The sequence below is a fragment of the Pseudonaja textilis genome, chromosome 1 (assembly GCF_049901715.1).
Source record: "Pseudonaja textilis isolate UNSWEBS1 chromosome 1, rPseTex1.2, whole genome shotgun sequence".
In the NCBI taxonomy this organism is placed as follows: Eukaryota; Metazoa; Chordata; class Lepidosauria; order Squamata; family Elapidae; genus Pseudonaja; species Pseudonaja textilis.
In genome coordinates, this window is record NC_141990.1 from 287,319,241 (window position 1) to 287,341,229 (window position 21,989).

The window sequence follows — 21,989 nt, forward strand, 5'->3', positions numbered from 1 at the left end:
CATCCTCAAGCATTTCCCAGGTTGACTAAGCCAACGCTGAAGCTGGTGCTGCTTTCTCTTTCTCCCCCTTTATTTACTGAAATACAAATTCAGCCAATTGGGTGTGTAGTTGGACCTGTTAAAGAACAGAGTTGCAGAATTGAACGGAGCACCAAAATTATATATATATATATATTATCCTGTAGCCCAACTGACAGAAAAGAGGCGTCTTAAGAGACAGAATTGTCTCGGGGTAAAAACCATGAAAAGGAAAAGAAAAACCATACAGCGAGGCTATCACTTGGAGTACTATCGCCAATACTATTAGCCCGCGTTCAATAGACTTCGGCTTCATTTTGGAGCCTCCAATTAGCTTTTATCTTTCTCCTCAATTGTATGGCGCTTTCCCAGGAGAAAGGGGGCGGTGTATGTTATCTCGCTTCCCCAGGATGAGTTTGCAAGCATGAGAAAGCCGGGCTCCCGAGCACCTGCCTCTTAGTCATCCTGGGTTTGAGGATGTCCCCAGATCACATCTTCTCAGCTGTTTGCAAAACAGCTCCGGGTGGGAGGAGTAGCGCTCGGATTTACCCACCGTCTCGGCTGTCTCTTTAAATGCTGGGGTCTGCGCGCTGGAGAAGGGGAGGGATCGGCTCCGGAGTGCGTGAAATTCCTGGGCTTCTCTGACAGTCTCGGGCAGAAAGCTCTGCTTTACGCAGCTCTTCTCGCGCGCAACTCATCCCGCCGAGGGAGAGGCGCGCCGACCTTTTTTTTTTCCTCCCCTCCGGCGCGCCTTTTCTTGACAGCCCTGCTTCTGCTCTCCCAAGTCGTTCGCGGGACTCGCGTCGGGCAGCGCCTTTGCTCATGCCGCTCCCATAGAGCCAGCCTGGATTCTCAACAACCCCGAGAAGAGCCAAACCCAAGAGTTAATTCCGGTACCTATAGCTCTCCTCAGTTCCAAGGTAAGCACTTTTTTTGGGGTGGGGTTGGGGAACCGAAGAAGCGGGAAATGTAAAACCCAGACTGGAATACGACGCCCCCCCTCACGGACACAGCCTTTTCGGGGCGCCTTCTGGGAACTCTAGTTCGGAATCGGAGGCTAGAAGTTCTCACCTGCGAAAGCTGGGAATGGAAACACAAGCGGGACTGGAAAAATTGGAAACGAACGGAAAGAAACTCCGAAATCCCGACTCCTTCGGGGATTTATATCGATAAGATTGTCTTTTTTTAAAGTTGGCTCTTTCCTTAAATTGGATTTTTTTCCTCCCACGTCTAAAAAGTAAAAGAATAAAACAGGATTTAAATTACACACCGAAATCAAATACTTCGTTAACAAATGCAGAGGACAAACCCTTATAAATACATTTATTTAGATTCCTTTGACTGACCGGCTTTATTTGGATGAAACTTTAAAAAAAAAATTGGAAAAAGACACTGCTAAAGTAATGTGTGAAGAAGCCAGGATTTTCGATAATCCTTAAATTTCTTTAAATCTCATCCTGACAATTTATAAACAATTACACAATTAAAAAATGGGACGGAGATGCAAAGGTTTCATTCCCCCCTCCCTTTCCATACTACTTTGGCTCTATTACAAGAATCTTTCTTCCCTGTCTTCCATTTGTTTATATTAATGATTTAGTATCATCCTTGTCTGAAAACTTCCACTATATAAGCAACTGCTGTGAACAACCTGGCAAAGAGCGACCTTAAATGTTGCTGACAATTTTGTAATATCATATCACAAATAAATAATGTTAATATATTTTTTCCTTTCTTTTCTTTGTTCTCTACCTTTCCCCCCTTCCAAATCCAAATCTATAGCTGTTTTGTAATTTTACCCCATGAAGGACGGTGATGTAATTCCCTTTTCTAAATCATCAGGCTGTAGTGCTGTACAAGTGACGTGATCTTTTGTTTACTTTTATATTTTATTTAAATTATTTTTTGTGCAATGGGAAAAAGAAACCTCCAAAATTATTTACACTTTCTTCATAAAAAAATAACCATTTTGCAAGCATGTTATTCTTTTCCCTACCCACAAATTATTAGATTAAAATAAATAAAGGACAGGTTATAAGAAGCCCTTGAAATAAAAATCAGTGAGCCTAAAAATAATTGTAAAATTATTAAATTTATTTTAAAAATCCCATAATTTCCATTGCCAACTCTTTCTTGATTTCTTCTTTGGCCTGGCTGTTTCAAATTTCATGAAAAAATATAATTTTTAAGGAGCAGATAATTTGTGTGAATTGCTTCCTATTTTTTGTCTCAAATCTTGACCTGAGAATTTTTCAGGCGTCAAATGTTCCAACCTTGTAAGAGAAATATTTTTTCTAAAGCAAATAATTTTCATGACCGTGCATTGGCACTTCTGCCACGATATATTTTTGGGACTTTTTTTTTTTGCGGGGGTGAACTCCTGACTAGTCTACTGAGGTCAGGGATTGAAAGAGAAAGGGAGAAGGTTATTATCTGATGGAAAAGAAAAGAAAGGACCAAGGTGAGCTCTTTGCTCACTATAAAACAATGCTCGTGAACGATATCAAATATGAGATTTTCATGGTCCTTATTTTGTTAAAGTGGTAGATATTGTTACATTCTGCAAGTTTATTTAAAGGCTAGTGAGAGGTAATTTTTTTAAAAAATTGCAAGCGTTGATGGTTACCATCTTATTTTGCTACCTTTTTATCCATACGTGCTTTATGCAGCATTAGTATGGGATTTAATGACATTTTCTCCCAAGCTCTCGATACTCCTTTGTAAAGCATCTTGCGCTGGGAGAAGAGGAAAATAATAGTGTTTTTACATCCTCAGTGATGGTGGGACTAACCAGGGCTGTATTAATTGATTAAATGAAATATATTATGAATGTCAGATTGATGAAGATTTTCTGTCTGGATCATTAAGGGCTTTACTGGTGGAAAATACTTTAAGAGAGGAAAGTATATTATCACCTTTTACAATGTTTTCCTTAAAAAAGAAAGCAAGAAAGGGAGGGTTCGGAAAATGGCATGCCAATAAACAAATGAATATAAGATTTTAGGCCTTAGCATTTTATTTCATAATCCCCTGTGATGATGGTTTCTTGACCGAGCCGATATCTGATGATATCACCGTTCTTCATGGCTCTACGTTGGCCTCATTTTGCACTGCGTTTCTACTAAACACGTTGGCGTGCTTCTGCTTATATAAGGAAAAGAATGAATTCCAGCGGATTTTACTGATTGGGATTTTGAGATTGGCTCTCTTGATTAATTTGTGGGGTTTATTTTTTAAAACATATCCATGTCATTGCAATTTAATTCATTAGTACCATTCTTGATGGGTGGGGAAAGGGTTAGGAAAAATGGGAGGGAATTGGAAAATTGTGGTGCGTGCAAAAGAAGACAGAAGAGATACGGGGAGCTGCTGTTTTTTGAATAGTATCCCTTATGAGGCCTCTAATTTTTTAAATAGACATCATTATCTCTAAAAACATATTCTTTAGGCCAAAAAAGGGAGGGGGAGGGCAGGTGATATCTTCCGTGAGGGGTTTTAATCTGCAAGTCATTAGATTGCTGCAAAGCCAAGATAGAGAAATCCATCTGCACTAATGCTGGGTAGGGGAGGCTGAAGGTAGGATGCTCTCTGTGTGGATCTATATGGGCAGGGACGGGTTGTTAATTTTGGGATTAGAAAAGCGGAGTTGAATCTTCTATTTACACCCCACTGTTTTCTGCCATGGCTTCCCTTTTCTCTGTCAGTTTCCCATTTCTCCTCCTCTCAGACCCCTTCTCACCCTCCCACCTCCCTAGTAGGCTTTTTGGCTCTTGACTGGAAAATTCTGTATTACCTCTTGATGGCTCTGCGGCTTTTTTAGTGTGTGTTTGTGCATGTGTATTACAACAGAAGCACAATGACCTTTGCTTCATGCCCCACATATGTAGTCTCCTATTAGCTGTGTTATCATGGTTTATACCGACATTTGTATGATAGGCCATAACTTTATTCTCCACCCCTCCCTTTAAATGCTAGTGAATCTAAAGATACGGCTATATGTATATAAGTGTGTATGCACAGGGAAGGGTTTATAGGCGTTGGTCGGAGTCAGGAAACACAGCAAACAACCACCCGTCCATTTTGTTGCCAGTTCTTTTGCCCCTGTTTTTTTCCCCCCAGCATGTAGTTGTGCACCGTTCAGTTCATATGTTGAGAAGGAGGATATATCTATAGCAAAGACAGAGGAATGCTGGAGTAGAAAGAATGGGTGTTCATGTCTTTGTGTTGTGGAGGAATGGAATTATCTTTTTTTTGTTGTTCTAATGGATGCCTGGTGATAATGATTTAGTTTAACCATCTGTGAAATGTACGCTTCTGACACATTGACATAGAGGTGTGGATGAGTGTGTCATGCTCTGGAGAGCATGCTGTTTGTGACATTGAAGGACAGAACATGTATGCAAGTACCCAACCCTGTCTTTTTCTCATAAAGACCAGGCTGGGGAGGGGGGCCATGCAAGTGAAGGTGGGAGCGATACATAGGGGTGCATCAGCTGAGGCCAAAGAATGGGGGTCTCCAGGCCTCATCCTTCTGTACTGCCCCAAGCTTCCCTGTGTTTTTTTCTTCTGAACACAGAGACCCACCATTGTGCTGAAGGTTGTACATGTGAGATTTGAGGGGGTTGAATCACGAGCTGTGTTAGCGTGTTGTGGAAGGGGTGGCAAGAAATTAGCTTTTCCTGTGACAATGTGTGTGAGATAGAGAGAAGAGATGGCATTTTCTGGCTTGAAGAAAGCACTGCCGCTTTCCTCCCATTACGCCCTGTCTTTTCTTTTTTTGTCATCTGCTTTCTAGCCTTTGCAATATTGCGTGGGTGAATTTTTGCTCTGCGGTGGGTGGACAGCTTGCAGGCAGGTGTGGGAAAGGATGCAGTAGTAAAAGGAGACTGAGTGCAAAGGGTTGATGAGTATTGCACCCCTTTAAAAAAAATTGCTTTCCTTAGATCAAAAAGGCCTTCAATCCCACCTTTCCAACCCATACACATCTATTGTTCTGGTTGCCGTCAAATAGATCTCCCAATGTTGCATCGCAGAAAGAAAAGGAGCTCTAATGGCTTCCATATTTCTAGCCGTCAATTTTCTTGGGCATCTGCTGTGTCATTAAATTTATCTGCATTGTTCAAAAATCTCCATATTTTTATGCTTTATGGGACAGTAACAAAAATGAACATAATTAAATTAATCATCTTGAGATGTTTTTACTCAACATTTGCTATCTTTTTTCTGAGCCGACCTTGAGTAATTTTACTAAGTGAGGACAAAAAGTTGAAATTGAATTACTGGGCATCTGATTTTCATAGTCTTCATCACCACTTAGTAGGAAATGATGAGAGTACTTGTTTTTAGCTGCTTGGTTATGTTCTCATTGTCTAGACAAAATTCTGGGCATATTGTGGATCTAGCCAAAGCTAGATGATGATGCCATGATTGGTTAAGCAACAGGCAGGAGATTCTGCATCTGTTAAAATCCTAAGATAGATTCTTTCAGGTGGCAACAACAACCTTTTGAATTTTCAGTTATTTCTTTCCAATTCCCCAAACGGCTTGAAATGGAACAGGAATCCAAGAAATGTCAAAAAGTTATGCTGTAGCCCTTCCTACATCTTTAAAATGTTGCTAGTTTTTGCTAGTTTGAACTGTCTTAAAAGTCTAGCTCTTGCATGAAAATGGAATGCATATGAATGAATATCCTTGCTCATTGAACATGAAAACTTTGACATGAAATTTTTGCTCAAACTTAACTAACCTGGAATGTGATTCAGGCAAAAGCATGGTCATTGTTACAGGAGGACAATAGAAGTTCTAACTAACCATCACATTTATTTTCCTCAAATCTCAATCTCTTTCTCTCTCCCTCCCTCCCTCCCTCCCTCCCTCCCCCTCTTTTATGCTGGATATAAAACTGGATAGATAAAAGGGACATCTGGGTTATCATTTATTTCACCATCATTATTTTAACACTTGTATTAATACTCCTTTTTTAATTGCTCCAAATTAAGTCTTATCTTGCCAATGAAAATGTGACTTCTTGCTTGTGTCATCTTTCAAGTTGTATAGTTTGGCTGCCTTCTCTTTGGTCTTAGCAGAAAGAGTCATTTCTCCTTTGTACTCTTTTCTTCTTTTTCTGGCACACATCGCTGCACAGTCTACTGCACTTCAAGCATACGTAGGTGGAAGTTTCAATGTTAGCAGAAGTATAACATGCTGTATAAGGTGTTGCAAGTACTTGACTTAAAGTAGTGACACAATCTTAACTAAAGTCAAATTTATTTTAAAGAAGAATTATTAATTTTGATGGCCCATCCTGGATTTTTTATTCCAGATACTTTACATAATTATTTTTTTATCAGCAAGAAGTATACTCAGGAAGTTAAAAGAGTACAGATTTTTAAAAAATAAAAAAATAAAGATGAAAGTGAGATTCTTGTCTGTGGGGCTGTGCAAATCTTTTGAAAAAATTATTTTACAAAAAGCATATGAAACATTTCTCTTTGAATAACAAATGACTGTTCATACGCTGCTTTTAGTTGCCTCTGCATGCACGTGCATGCATAGCTACTTTGATTTACTGGGAAAACCATTGTTTAAGATTTGAAGAGCAATGCTTATAAGTTACCTTTAGCACATGCTACATGCTATAATGGTTTCATTTTTAAAAAATTCTTGAAAGTACAGAATCTGTTTTGTATTTTAGAAACAAATGCGTTGGGAAGACTCATACTTGTTTGTCCTCTACTTAACATGTTAATTTTCCACATGTAGAGGTAGGTCCCTGCCTAGGAGTAATTTAGACATGCAATTGCCACTTTTACAATGGAGAAAGGGGAGAATTAGTTAGTCTTCTTAAGTGCATTGGCTCACAACACAATTCAAGATGAGTAGCCCTGACTTTATATGTCTTCTTTCATAAATTGAGTTTGGTAAGAGATGCTAAGTTCTAAACATCTAGGACATAAGTATCCTTTTACATTTCCCATTGTAAAAGTTCAGTTTCTCCCTTTTTTATTCATCCTTTTTCTTTTATTGCTTGCAACTATATATGGAACAATTGATTATCAAATGCAGTTAATGTTTAGAAGCCAGCTTAGTCCCTAGTACAAAGGACTTTTTAAATCTTCCGCGTGAGTGAACAGTGTGTGCATGCTGGACAGAGATGATGCCATAATTAAATAGCATTGATCACCTGCAACATGGTTAGTAACTTAGGGCTTTCTAGATATTTTTGGACTCTCCGATATTATAACCAACACTGCAGTGTTCTAGGATAACAGTTATTAGGATTCAAAACATCTGGAGAACACCAGGTTGCCTAAAATTATGATATTATAAGGATAACATGTATCTTTACTTAGTAACATTGTGGATTAAAACAAAAATCCCTGTGACGAAATAGCTACCCTGGTCAGTGCCTTAATCACAATGAAACTGTGGAGAGGGGAAAAGATGGTTTTGATAGCAGTCAACATTCTGGGTAGCATTTTGGTGAAACAAAACAGTTTTCAGTTTCCATAAAATATAGGAGGCCAAGCAAATCAAAACTTGCAGTTGTCTATGCATTTAGCAGAACTTCACTGCTTGATGACAAGTGCCTCCACATCTCCCAGCAAGCTACTTTGGCTGGTTGTTATGATAGTTGATGAGTGTGTTTCTTTCATAACATCTCAGAATTGTGGTTCAATCCTCTTTCAAAGTGTGGAACTTAGACCTTTCTCAACTCTTTTAGTTCTTGGAGAGCTAGGCCTTAGCCCAGGAGAAGTGCATGCACATTTTTTCTACAAGTCACATCTTAAGTTTCTCTTCATCCAGAGTGAGTATCAGTTTTCTGCTTCCCATAATCTCCTATACATTATGTCCAACTGGGGGGGTTATAGCCCAGCTCCTGCCATTCTCCAGGTTTCTTTTCAGTGTCCTTGATGAGGAGGGAAGGCTCATTTTGGAATGCAATTTGCCTGTGTCAGTCCTGGCTTTCTTGCTGTCATCTATCATATTACAAAAGCTAATTAACACCAAGAGCCTCTGAACCTAGAACAAAGTGGTGGGATATTTGAATTTTCTGGAAAATGCCAGGTTCTCATCTGCTAACTAGCATAGTAACTCAGGAGATGATAGAACAGATGATCTGATTTTTTTTTCTAACTGCACCAGGAGGATTTTTTTCCACCATCCATTTATATTTGGTAGGAAAGGGCATATCCCCCCCTAAATATTACCTGTAGTGCACTTCCTACATCAAAGTAAGTTCCCAATAGCAGGATGAGAGCTGAAAAATGAGTTAAAATAACAATTGGATGATATGAGGAGTGTAATTTTGGGGTGTTCCACAATCCAGGATTGTGTTATCTATATCCCACTAAGCCAAACACTGCCTGCCCTGCTGCACAAAGCAGGCAGAGAACAGGCTTCTTAATGTTGATTATTACTCAGGACTCAAAACATACCACAGAGTTTGTCTAAATTGCAGTGGGATGCCCTAGAGGACAGGTGGATTTTGGGTAGGCTAGGTGAATCTCACAACTTAAATAAATTCATATATTGGTGGAGGGAAGAGGATTTTTTTCCATCCCAGGCTGTGGCATATTTTCAGTTCTGGCTCTTCTGGAGAGAGGAAGCAAAAGGAGTGCAAATGAAATTTGGTGCTATGCATGGTAGAAGTGCTAATCTATAGAACATGTCAAGTTCTGTGGTCCACAGATTCTTCTAAACCTGGCAGTGAGTAATATTTTTCATATCTCAAACTCTTCTTTTCAGAGAGAAGTGTTAAAGGATATAGTTTAAATATACTTACAATAAGCAACCAGGATGTGCTATTCATGGTTGGTTGTGACCTTTTGCACAGTACAATTTGGAAAACACAATGAAATTATATTGTTCACGTAGATAGAAAGTGAGTTGGGAAATATGGTATTGTAATTTTTCAGAAAGATTTGTCAGTTCCTCACATAAGTGTTCCTTTGGCTAATCAATTTCTTTTAGCCCAACTTACCTCTCCCTCAGATGAAGGGAGTTTCCCACAGAAGCAAGCTTGAGTTTTTAGAAGAAAGCAGTATATAAATCTAGAAAATATATAAGAATTGGAGATGTTTTATTTATATTTATACTTGTACATTTGGTGTGAGGTGAGGATATGTAACTTAGTTATATTGATCTTATTGGGAACAGTGGAGAATTGAATGGAAATATGCTTTTGGGACTTGCCACATCCTCCAAGTTTGAAATTAATTCTTTCAGACACTTCATTTCCTTTCAAACTGCAAAGATGACAATTTTATATAAAACTAGCAATTGCAATAACCAGAAGACAAGGGCAAACTTTATTTAATGTTGGACTTTATCGGCAAGAACAAATGTTCACACACAGGCAATTATATGTAAGTATGTCTAAGGTCAGATCAGTTGAAAACTTAAAAATACAAATTTGTTTAACCGAAAATAAAAAAGAAAAGCAATTGCTTAATTGCACAAAAAAGCAAATTCAAGGGAAAGGTATTAAAGCTTTTGATAACCAACGAAGGCAGAATAAGACAACAGAAGGAAATTGAGTAGTTGAATGAACAACCTCTTCATATTAACAGTGATGGGGAAAATTGTAGAATAGTTTTGAAAGAGTTCTGTGGACCAAAGAGGGGAATAAACTCTCAAATGATTAAGAGGTACCCTCTTTGTCCCTTGCAGAGTTTATTCCCCTTAGTCCCTTATGAGGGGGTTAAAAGAAAACTCCCTCTAAAGGATGTAAGGGGAAAAAAGGTCAATAACTCTATTATTCTATGCTCTATTATCTCTATTATTCTATCACTATGTGTAAGTGATAGAAAATTTCTGCCTTTTAGGATCAATCATCAGCAGTAAAAGAAGAAAGTAGTTATGAAATATGCTTCAGACAGTCATGACAGAGCAATCACGAAGACCTTGGAAAACAGATTCAAATGCTGTGATGTGTCTATATCTAGAAAGATCAACCAAGCAATAGTATTGTCAGAGATGCTATGAAAAGAAAGTTGGACTTTGAAGAAGCAGGATAGAAACAGTTTTGAAGCTGTTGAACTTTGGCTTTGGAAAAGAGCCTTGAGAATAGTGTGGGCAGCCAAGAAAACAGAGCAATGGATCACCAAACAAATCAACCCAGAGTTCTCACTTATGGTACACATGCTCAGACTCAGATATGTCCTGTTTTGGACATATTGTGCAAAGTCATAATATGGAGAAAGATCTAATGTTAGATGAAGGAAAAGAAAAAGAAGGATGACAAGTAGCAAGATGGATAAACTCGGTGACAGTGGCAATAGGTGGTTGTTGGAAGACCTGAAAGGCCAGGTTAGGGACAGATAGTCATGGAAGAAATTTATTTATATGGTTGGCAAGAGTTAACATCACCTTGATTACATGTAATCAAAAGAGTACCCTGGTTATAGTGCAGCATCCTGCATCGGCCTCTCTGAACTGGAATCCTTGATCTGTATTGAATTATCACTCTCATCGTTTCCAGTTATGCTATTTGAGACTGTTGAAGTAGGTAGTCCAATTATTTCAGTGGTAAGAGTGAACTTGCTAATATAAAATAGATTTCTTTTATAGAAAAAATGGCACCACTTACAAGTAAGGGACAGGTTGCAATAGAAGGAATAAAACAGCTGATTCTGAGGAAACTGGCACAATCAACTTTCTGATACATTGAATGAGAGATAATGCATATTTCAATATTTTGTTGTTAGGCTAGTTTTGGTAAATGTGTCATCATTTATTTATAGTTATCATTTAATTTCTACAGAGCTTTGGATTGGAACACTTTGATGGATTGATGCCTTTTGCAATGAATGAGACTGGCCGATATCAGTTTTAGTATGCTTGCTTCTAATATTACAGTTACAACACTGAGTTTTATATTTTTATTGAAAGTGTCTGCATATAATATAGCTAATCCTTACATACAACAGTTCATTTAGTGGCCGTTCAAAGTTACAACAGCACTGAAAAATGTGGCTTATGACAGTTTTATCAGTTTTTCACCTTTGTACCCCATGATCATGTGATCAAAATTTAGATGCTTGACAACTCGTTCATATTTATGACCGTTTCTGTGTCCCAAGGTCATGTGATCACCTTTTGTGACTTTCTGACAAACAAAGTCAATGGGGGAGACAGATTCATTTAACAACTGGATCAGAGTTGGGATTTAGCAGATTCTGACCAGTTCTGGAGAACCGGTAGTGGAAATTTTGAGTAGCTCAGAGAACTGACAAATACCAGCTCTGACTGGAAAGTTTACAGTATCGTTCCCCTGCCACGCCCACCAAGCCATGCTGACAGAACCGGTAGTAAAAAAAATTTGAATCCCACCACTGAACTGGATTACTAACTTACCAATTGCTGTGATTCATTTATCAACTCTGGCAAGAAAGATCATAAAATGTGACAAAACACACTTAACAAATGTTTCACTTAACAACAGAAATTTGGGGCTCAATTGTGATTGTAAACTGAGGCCTATGTACCTCTATGCACACAACTTTTGTTCAGTCATATGTATAAAAGCCCATGTTTAATGATTCAGATCTTACGTAGGTTGTTTACTGATTTGCTCTTCTATTCACCTTGTTGATCATATCTGTTCAGGTTCAGAAACTGAGTAGAATCTTCTGATTAATAGACCTCATAAAGAATCTTTGAAGATCCCAGGCCCAGAGCATTATATCCAGATGTAGGTTCTAAATTTTAAGTAAGTCACTAACTAAAATATCTCCACCGGAAGGTGATCATGATGGTAGGAGTGTAAAAAAAAACCCCTTTGAAAAATAAAAGAGCAAGGTATATTAACAAAAAAGGAAAGAAGTGTTAGGAACTTTGAGTAGACATATGGAACATATGGTTCAACATTGCTTTATTATTTATCCAGAGAGAAAGATTACACATTCCTGCAATGAGCAGGATAAAATGTCTTCACCATGAGATTCTACAATTTTGGGATTTTCTTTCGAGCAGATACTGGTTTTTCTGTTTATTAAGCTACCCCAGCATTTTACTAAGAAGCTTGGGAAATCATGCATAATTCTTCCTCATAGCAATTCTTTGAAGTAGGCTAAATCGGAACCTAGCAAATGGTCCAGACAGCATCGAATGAGCTTCATGGTTAGATCTGGATACGAATCTGATTCTGTCCAGTCATAGTCTGATATTTTAGTTGTTACAACATGCTGGCATCTTTAAGTAGATACCCATTTTTAAAAAAATACTTTTAAAAAATCTGTAACCAAAGAAAAAAAATAACAAGTATTGGATTTTTAGAATAAGGTGACAGGAGAAAAATATATATATATATATATATATTTTGGTAGTTAGTCAATTGGATGTTTACTTGCAATTTTTTTAAAAATCAGTATTTGTTGACTACATCTTATCCTCCTTCCATAATTGAATCAGCTCCATTTCTTTGCTTTAAGTAACCTCAACTGGAGAATGAGCGATGGTACTGTAGGTCACCACATTTATAATGCTGAAACTTTGTCTGCACAAGTATTCTGCATGTGTATAGTAAAATTAAGTTCAATGTTAATGAAGATTGGCAAGTTAAAAATTTATCCTGCCTGTTGTCTGAGAAGTTGGTCATAATAGTCATCAAGATGAATATTCTGAATAGATATATCTGAATGAAAAAGATGGACTTTTTTTCTCCCTCCCTTTTTGAAATCAGACATAAAAACCATCTGTTTTTCAGATAGATTTTTTTTTCTTCCAATGGCACAGTGACCAAATGTTTTTGGTTAGCTGCAGTGCTTATTGCTTTGGGGATATTTATGACTGGATGACTGAAAGAATACCTTTGACTGCTATGTAAGGGATCTTATTATTCCCAAAAGGATGGGATGAGTTTTAAATTTGCTAATATTCTGACTTCCTTGCTGGCAGAGATAAACGGTAGTGTGTATGCTTTCAATATTAGTGAAATTGATTGGAGTTTTATTTTTAATGCTGGCAATAAATTATCGTCTTGTTCTGCGATTGTTGGGAAAGGCTTTATTATTTTTTAACAGCTTGTGGATGTGCATTTTAGTGGCTAGACTACTTCTGATGGAATAGCAGGGCCTGTTATAATTATTTGCAATGTTTTTTTTTATTTTCCCCTCATCGTTTAGAGTAGGAAGCAGATAATGGACATGCCTCTGTACAGATTGTGAAATAGAAATAGAACGAGGTTTAGAATTTGCCTTCACTTTATAGACTGGTTTTCAGCTTGTTTAGGAGATGGGAGTTAGGAATATGTACACAAGCTATCATGACTGCCCACGAAGACCAAGGAAGTCTTTAGAAGACTTTTATGTATATTTGATTTAATATGAACAGAATGTGATGGGCTATAGCCTGTGGACCAAAAACTGATCTTAGTGTTTAGGAATAATGTTACCGGTGCCGAAGTCATATACCTGGAGTGGGTACCAGCTGATGTATTGTTCAACATTTGGAATGGTCAATGGAATGACGTTTTTCAATTAAAATACAATCCAAGAGGTATTTTAATAAGTTTTCTAGGGCACATCAAAATTTTCAACTTTCAATTTCCAAACATTAGGGGTGCTCAAAAGTTGTGACATGCCTTGGGGATTGTAAATATATTTTGGTTACTTTAATATAATTTAGATGTGCTTGGTAAGTAACTACATAAATATAACTTTTTAACATTTGTTTGTTTCATTTGATCTGCATGGACATGGTTTACCAGACTTGATGAACAAAAGTAAGATCCAATAGAGAAAAATATTAGTTGATAAGATGCAGTGCCACTATTATTATATATACCCTAATGAATGTGTCTCTGTGGATTCAAATGAACCCTCTCAGAATTTCTGCTTGCCTTGGCAGAAGGGACTATTTCATTTTTTCCCTCAGATTTTCCTTTTATGCTTATGGTTTTCAAAGTCTGTGCTTTTCATGTTTTCTCATCGGGATCTACAGCAGCACTTTAGGTAATTTCTTTTGGTTTTTTCAGTGCATTCAAATATTTTGCTAACCTGATCTTCAATTATCACCTTATCTATTGGAGTTTCCAGTTGTATCAAAATTGGATACTTTCTGAGGAACTTTGGACATCAGATAGATGACAGACAATCAGTCTCTTCACATTTCCCCTCAACATTCTGGAAAGAACAAAGAGCAAGTAAAAGAAAAAAAAATCCTTTCCAAATAGTAAATAACAGAAAATGTTGCTTTTATCCAATATGTAGCATATCTCTATTTAGCATCACTATCTCATCCACTGTAGTATTTAATCTCTTCCACCCAAATTCTGCTGTTCTCTTCACTTGTTTGCTTTTCTTCACATGTCTACCTTTCCTCCTTTATCAAGAATAAAAATTTACCTTGTAAAATTTGAAAACAGTCATCAGTAAATATGAATCAAGGACAATTGGGAATAAATTTGCTGAATGTTGCTCCTGTAAGTTCTAGGTCATTTTGACAGATAGTTGTAAGAACATATTTGTGGCTCAGTAGGTTGTGTTGATTATTGAGACTTGATGATTATATTCAAACTTATGATAGGTTCTAGAAACCAACTGGGTTATAGTCATGTTTCTGGTAAGGCACAGAAAATAATGGTTTGGACAGAAGAGTAGAGGATCCAATCATAATGGACAGACTGTTCACCTGGATACAATATATAAAACTTTTCCTCTAATCCCCAACAATGGTGCTGACCTTTAATCCCCAACAATGGTGCTGATTTTGTATCTTAGGTCAAATGAACCTAAGGGTTAAAATCCAAAGCAAGTAGAAGTCAGTTCAGATGAAATAAGTGAAAAGTTGCTGGACATTCCTTCCTGGGGACTTGCTGCTAATCCAGGTAGACATATTAATCTTCATGTTTCATTTGGCATCAAGTAATGTTTATTCATGTACATGAGGAGATGTTGATAACCTGCTCTTCTATATTCTATAACCAAGTGGCAACCATTAAGACTCAAGTAGTTTAGGCAGACTTTGTTCAACTATCTCCGACACTCTCTCTTTAGACACTGAGCGGAATAGACGTGTCAGTTAAGTGGCCACCCACTTTCCAGACTTACAAAGAGAGTATGGCTTAATAAGAAGCTGACGGAATATACAAAGATTCAGGTCTATAGAGCCTGTGTCTTGCACACTCTTGTACTGCAGCGAGTCTTGGACCCTTTACGCATGGCAGGAGAGAAAGTTGAACACCTTCCATATGTGCTGTCTCTGATGTATTCTTGGCATCACCTGGCATGACAAAATTCCAAATAGCGCAGTCTTGGAATGTCCTAGAATTTCTAGCATGTATTGAAACAGCAATGTCTACACTGGCTTGGGCATGTTGTGAGGATGGCTGATGGGCGGATTCCAAAAGACCTCCTGTATGGAGAATTAGTGCAGGGAAAGCACCCTAGAGGGAGACCACAGTTGCGATATATATCTGCAAGAGGGATCTAAAGGCCTTGGGAATGGCCATTAACAGCTGGGAAATCTTGACCTCTGATTGTTCAGCTTGGAGGCAAAGAGTTAGTCCTGGAACCAGCGAAATCTGAGTGCTGGACAGGGGACAGACTGTATCTGTCCTCAATGTGGAAGGGATTGCCACTCTTGAATTGGCCTTTTTATCCACACTAGATGCTGTTTTAGGATCTCTTTTCAGAGCATGATACCATAGTATTTTGAGACTGAAGGATGCCAGAGTTTAGGCAGAGAGAAACAAGCACGGCCTTTTGTGGTTAAAAAGCTGATAGTGATATAGGAATAGTCTTAAACTTTTGTTCTCTACCTTATGCCTGAACTTTGCCCACCTCTCTGAATATTAATGCTAGCTGGTTATAAATTATCTAGCAGGTCTCTGATACTTAAGTGACCATTGTTTTCAATAGTGTGCATGCGTAATCAATCTAGTGGGCTTTGGTATTAGCCGAGGCTTTTGCAGAAACCTTGAATTCCCAGCACTCCCATCTTTAGGCTGTCCCGGTATTCTTCTTTTCTACTATTGTTTCCCCAATACCCATGCAAGGCATCTCTTCCACATCCTTTTTTAGTACTGAGGTAATATTACAGCCTGTGGAGCTTCACTCAGAGAAAGGGCAATCTCATCTTATGTCAGATTTTATCTGCTTTTCTTCAACACTTTGAAATTTGCTTCTGTATATTCTATTATTAGCTCCTCTGAAGATTTTTCTTCTCTGTCTTTATGGAGTACTAGTGCTTCTATAAGAACTGATTAGTGGGTCTAAATTGTACTTTAGGTTTTTTTGGGGGTGGGATAGTGAATGGAACGGTGGACAATGAAAATGCAACAAATTTATTGCTTGTCAGTGTGAATTTTGATTCAGCAGAGTGGAGCACAGGCTTAAAGCGAAGAGCCTGTGACAGAATTTGTTAATGGTTTTCTATAATCATAATGGTAAAGAAACTATGATTTTCATAATACACATCTCCAGGGATATATACTCATGCTATACCTTAAGTAAACATTTTTGCTTTTTTTGCAGATGAGTGTTTTTTGAAATTCACCACTGGTGATAGAAACTTGTTTGGGATCTTAATAACTAAAAGCATAATGACAAAATGCATCAAACACAGGTTTGCAGATTTCAGTGTAGATTTTTTCATTAATATCTGCTTGGGCTGGCTAAGGCTCTGAGTTGGACGAATAGTTGGAGAAAGTTGGAATTTATGTTCTTTTTATATATGGGACCTAAATCATATCAGCATGTAAAAGAGTCATTGCTTACCTAAATGCCATGCCGTGCCAGGACAAACACTAAATAAATTCAGATATCCATCCTCCAAACAATTAGAATTTTGTGAATATGAGACTGCTAAGCTTAAGCCTGTCTTTGAGATCTTGAATTTTTATTTTTTATTAATCTGACCTTTATTACTTTTTTATGAATCCCTCCCTTGGCAAATGTATCTAATACCTTTTCCTCCTCCTACACAGCAACAATCCTGTGAGGTAAGATGCACTGAGAGAGAGTGACTGGCTCAGTCATGAAGCCAACTTTCATTCTTATAGCTACCCATAGAAACAAGCTCTACTAAAGTTTGGCCTCATTTAGTCCCCATTCTCTTCTCCATATTACATGTTAGTGAAAGAAATTACAAATATTTATTTTCTGGCAGTTCCTCATAATGTCACAGTTCCCTGTCTTCATATGATATGAGGAAGGGTAATTAGATTAGAAATTTAGGTACCAGTAGCTATGAACATAAGGTTTGCTGTAGCTGATAAGAAATATATCCTTAATGTATTTTGGGACTCTTCATATGTATACTTCAGTACTTGGTCAAGTATCTCTTGCCAAAGTATTGCATACTTGCTTCTGAGAACTCCCATTAAGTTTTAAAAACCTTTTAACATGATAGAAGAACTTTGCTTCTGTGGTATATTTTCCACAGCAGTTTGGCTCAAAGGTCAATCTATGTAAAAGCAACTGAGCAAAATCACATTTATTACCTAGTGTAAAGCAAATACAACTATTTCAATATTTAGCCAGGGATTCAAATTTAAAACTCTTGGGACTTATATATTTTCTTTCTTACTTACTTACCTATTTACTTACTTATTTGTCAAGAAAGTATTAATATAAGTATAAACATGGTTATGAATACATGAAATGGATACGAATAAAAAGAATAGGACAGAGACGATAGGCACATTGGTGTGCTTATGCACGCCCCTCCTGTCATTTTCTCACCGATTATTCATATTATCTTTTGGTATTGCTTTTTCTTCTTCTGTAAAATAGAAAGAATGATAGCTAAAGTATATTTGAGGGATTTCAGTGGCACTCTTAACAGCAAACAAGTTCTTAGGTATGTTTTATTTTTCTTTTCACAGAGAAGTGAAGTATATCTTATTCTACAATAAAGTTATAGTATGAAAACTAGGAAGCAAGTGTTTACATTGGTTGTACTAAGTGAGGATTTTTCTCCAGTAACTTAAAAGCTGTGGCAAAAGATAGTTGTTCAACAAGAGTCATGAAATTCTCTTTGTTTATAACATGTTACATGTAAATGTGCAAATGGAAAATGGATGCTGAATAACTTGAAGTTTGAACACACTTTCTAGCTCCTCCTGGTTTGATATTTTCAATTGTAGACAAAAAACAACAACCCCACACTAGATCCCAAGAGACAGCCATCCTTTCTAGCCACAGTCTTACCATACTTGTTGGTCAGTGATTTAACATTGACTCTTTGTTCAGAACTTTCTATGGATTAAAATAACATCTACCATTGAATTTCCATATCTTTTTGGAATTCAATATATATTGTAAGGATCGATTGTGAAAGGGCAGAGAGTTTCAGTCTCTGCTGCTGAATGTTTTCAATAGCATTTAGAATAGAAATAAAAAAACTATCCATTCTGGTTTTCCTTTGTCACACTAGATCAGTTTTCACTTAATGTCCACCAAACATATTGGACTACATTTTCCAAAATTCTAAGGTATCTTAGCTAATAGTCATGATGATTGGGAATTCTTGGAAATGCTTTCTGTGTCATTTAGAGCAATGTTTTTCAACCTCAGCAACTTTAAAAGTGTGGATTTCAACTCCCAGAATTGCGTCCTGGCTGGAGAATTCTGAAAATTGTAGCCTTCACATCTTAAAGTTGTTGAAGTTGAGAAACACTGATCTAGAGGGCACCAGGTAAATAGAAGATGCATTTGACAACTTCTGAGAGCTTACTGAAATAATTTAGCTTTCTTAGCAGCAATAATAAAAAGTAGTGCATAAGAATGTTCTTTTTTTGCACATTCCTGAAAATCTATGAATTTGCACCTTTTAGATGTTGGTTAAAGAGCTATCTTTTTTCCAGATATTTTTTTGTTATATAGATGATTTTTGTTTCATATATGTTTAGTTTTCCATTACTTTTTAATGCAGTGTATGAAAGCTATTGCAATGTAATATTTGTATCTTCATTGCTTAATGTGACTGTTGTGAGATTTGGAGTAAGGAAAAAAAAAGATTATGTACAAATATACAAATAAATACTAAACTTGGTAGACAGCATTGCTGAAATAATTGATATTACATGAATCTTAAATTTTCATGCTTTATATCTCTATGATTGGAATTTTGTTACTTTAGTACATCCTTTAATCTATCAAGCCATTCTGTTTTTTCTCCCCTACTGGTTCAGTGATTCACTTATAAATCACAAGAGTCCCCGGATCAAGTTTTCAGTTGTAAAAGCTTCAGATGACATTAAGTAGTCTTTCACTCAGATTCAGCTCTCCCATTGGTGATAGTGGAAATAAACCCTGTGCGTTTATTTACATGCATTTCAGTCTAAAATGATTCCTTTTATGCATATTGAGCCCAGACCTTTATCACCCATTTTGGAAAGATACAGAGGAAAATTGTGTTCGTGTATTGATTCTTAATAACTACACAGATTCAGTAGGTTTTCTTCAGACTGATCTGTTCCTAACATAGTTCTTCAGTTCTTCCTAACAAGTACCCATCACTTGGTGTGAATCTATCCCCTGCCGGTTGTCCTTTTTTATTTTATTCTTTCCACATATTCACTTTAGTAGGTCTCAAATTGTGCAGGGGTTCTCTGAATATAAGTTAGGGTACAGTGATATACTTGGCCAATGAGCTGTAGGTTTGAAATTAGAGCAGAAGCTTGGAGAAGAGAGCAGATTGTTTTCTTCTATCATCTCTCTCTGACGGGTGTTTACTGAAATGTTGTGGTGTGCTTGTCTTTAATTCTTCTGCTGGCTAATGGTGTAGCTACATGCAAAAGGAGCTACTCCAGGGAATATACTCTTTAACAGAAAAGTAATTATTGATCAATGGCTCCCTGTCCTCTAACCATCTCCTATTGACCTATTTCCTCTGGTGGATCAGGCTCTCTACTTTTAGTCAGTTCATTCTCAGATAAACTTCTCTGTAAAGATAATGTGATTGCCTATTTGCTGGGATTCTTTTCTCCCCTCCTCCAGACCTGTTGACTAAATCACTGGATATGTCTTCATAAGAAAGGTGCATAGGGATTAGCCTCTGAACCTCTTAGAGAAGGAATTATTCTTCATTAGCTTCCCAAACCTCTTATTGAAAAACCTTTTTCCCCACATGGAAACTGATCTGTTCTGTTTTGTTCTGTTCTGTTCTGTTCTTTATTACTTTATTTTATTTATCTTGGCAAATTTTCAGAAGTGATTTACTTTTACCTGTTTCCTAGGATTGCTAGAGAGTGATTGGCTCCAGGTGACCCATCTGGCTTTGTGATTGAGTCATCCTTTCCTGGTTTCTAGACTGATCCCTTAACCGTTACACCAAACTGGCTCTCACTAATGGAATAAAATTTAGGAATATATGATGCTGCTTGTGTTAAATGAGAATACTGATCCATTTTGCACAGTGTTGCCAGATCTCCACAATTTTAGGCTGACATTTTTCAACTTTCTTGCCATGCAATTTTTTTGACCTAGAGATGGGAGGGTAATAAATCTTAAGAGTTTTTGTATGAAAAGTATGTGCTTTGTCGTGGCAGCCTGTGGTGTCTCAAAGTACATACATTCTAAAAATAATTAGTGTAGTATAGTGTAGTGTAGTGTAGTGTATTAGCAGCATGGTGACGTAGAAGTGGAGCTCTCTCTACCAATCAGGAAGCTGTGAGTTCAATCTTAGGTAGTGAAAGTTCAACCTTAGGTAGCAGATTTATCTCTGGTCGCAAAGAGAAAATATCTGCTGTGAGCTCCTCATATGCATTAATCCAGCCATTTAAATGCTCAGCTTCATTCAGTCACCCGACTCCACCCCAACGCAAGAGATTACAAGATCATTAAAAGACAAAAAAATGATTGGGAAAGAACCTTGAATTACCTGGAGTCATAGATATAGCTACTTTGGCTTTCTTTGCCTAACCTTAAGAATGATAGCTGTATGTCAAAACATTGATTCAAACTGCACATTCACTTTGGCAGTAGGATTGTTTGAAATCCATACCATACCATTTTTGGAAAGTTCTGCTTTGGCAAGTGTTTCACAGTGAAGGTCTGATTTTCAGCTCTTTTAAATTTATTCTAAAAATGCCTAATCTAGTGCATGGTTAATTATATGCATTCTTGTAATGCTTCCAAGACAATACATCTCTTCTGCAAGAGTTTCAAATTAAACTATGGTCAGAATTGGTGGTTAATGCTACATATGCAATTATGAAGGAAGTATCAGTCTATGTTTTGTCTGTCTTTCTGTCCATTTCTTTTTTCTTTTTTGTATCAATTGGTAATGAACATGTAACATTTGTAATGGTAGAATTGGGCAGAGTAAATACTTGAATTGCATTGAGAAAAGCTAATTGAGATGAAGATGATAATTATATAACCTTAGATTATATAACACAACAACTTTAATATTGAAATCAAGACAGTTTTGTCCATGTTTTCAAACAACATGTTCCTGAACAGAGTGGACATCAATTTTTTGATTCTAGGTAAGGATAAATGATCTCTTTGTAGCTTTCTTTAGATTGTCTCAGAATAAATTGAACTATTACTCTTCGGTCAAATCTGCATCACTCTGAGATGGGTGAAATCTAAATTTGACTGATTTGATGGATAAATACATAAAATTAGGAAATAGCTTAGATTATTTTAATCCCATTAAAATTAAACTTTACTACATTCTAATTCTCTCCAGCCCTCCCTTTTAACCTCCAAACCCCCAATCCTTCAAGAATCATCAATTCACCCAAGCTATTTGCATCTAACTCCATATTTTAAGAATCTTCAGAAGGCAGGGTACACTGTTCCACAAATAGGATATGTCTGTTTCTTGCTCAGTGGTCTACTTCAAATTGTTACATAAACTTCTTCAGTTTGGAAGCTTTCTACATAATGTGTAGAAAGGGCGATTACCTATAAACTCAAAGCCTTATTTTCTGGAATGGATTGATAGACACAGTTTTACACGTACAATTCATGAAACCATAGCATTGCAAAGGTGTAAGAAATCTAGGGGTGAAA

The 21,989-nt window shown here is 37.0% G+C and overlaps 1 protein-coding gene across 19 annotated transcripts in view; it reads left to right on the forward strand.

Annotated features, from left to right (window-relative positions):
• Positions 1-563: 563 nt before the first annotated feature.
• NRXN3 (neurexin 3) overlaps positions 564-21,989 on the forward strand; it is a 1,274,597-nt gene continuing 1,253,171 nt past the window's right edge. For 9 of the 19 annotated variants that reach the window (XM_087922055.1, XM_087922056.1, XM_087922061.1 and 6 more), the window contains exon 1: positions 571-938. The gene's annotated coding sequence lies outside the window, so the exon portion shown is untranslated. Of the gene's footprint in view, positions 939-21,989 lie in introns of all 19 variants that reach the window. The other 10 variants (XM_087922068.1, XM_087922064.1, XM_087922069.1 and 7 more) reach the window with 4 other exon arrangements.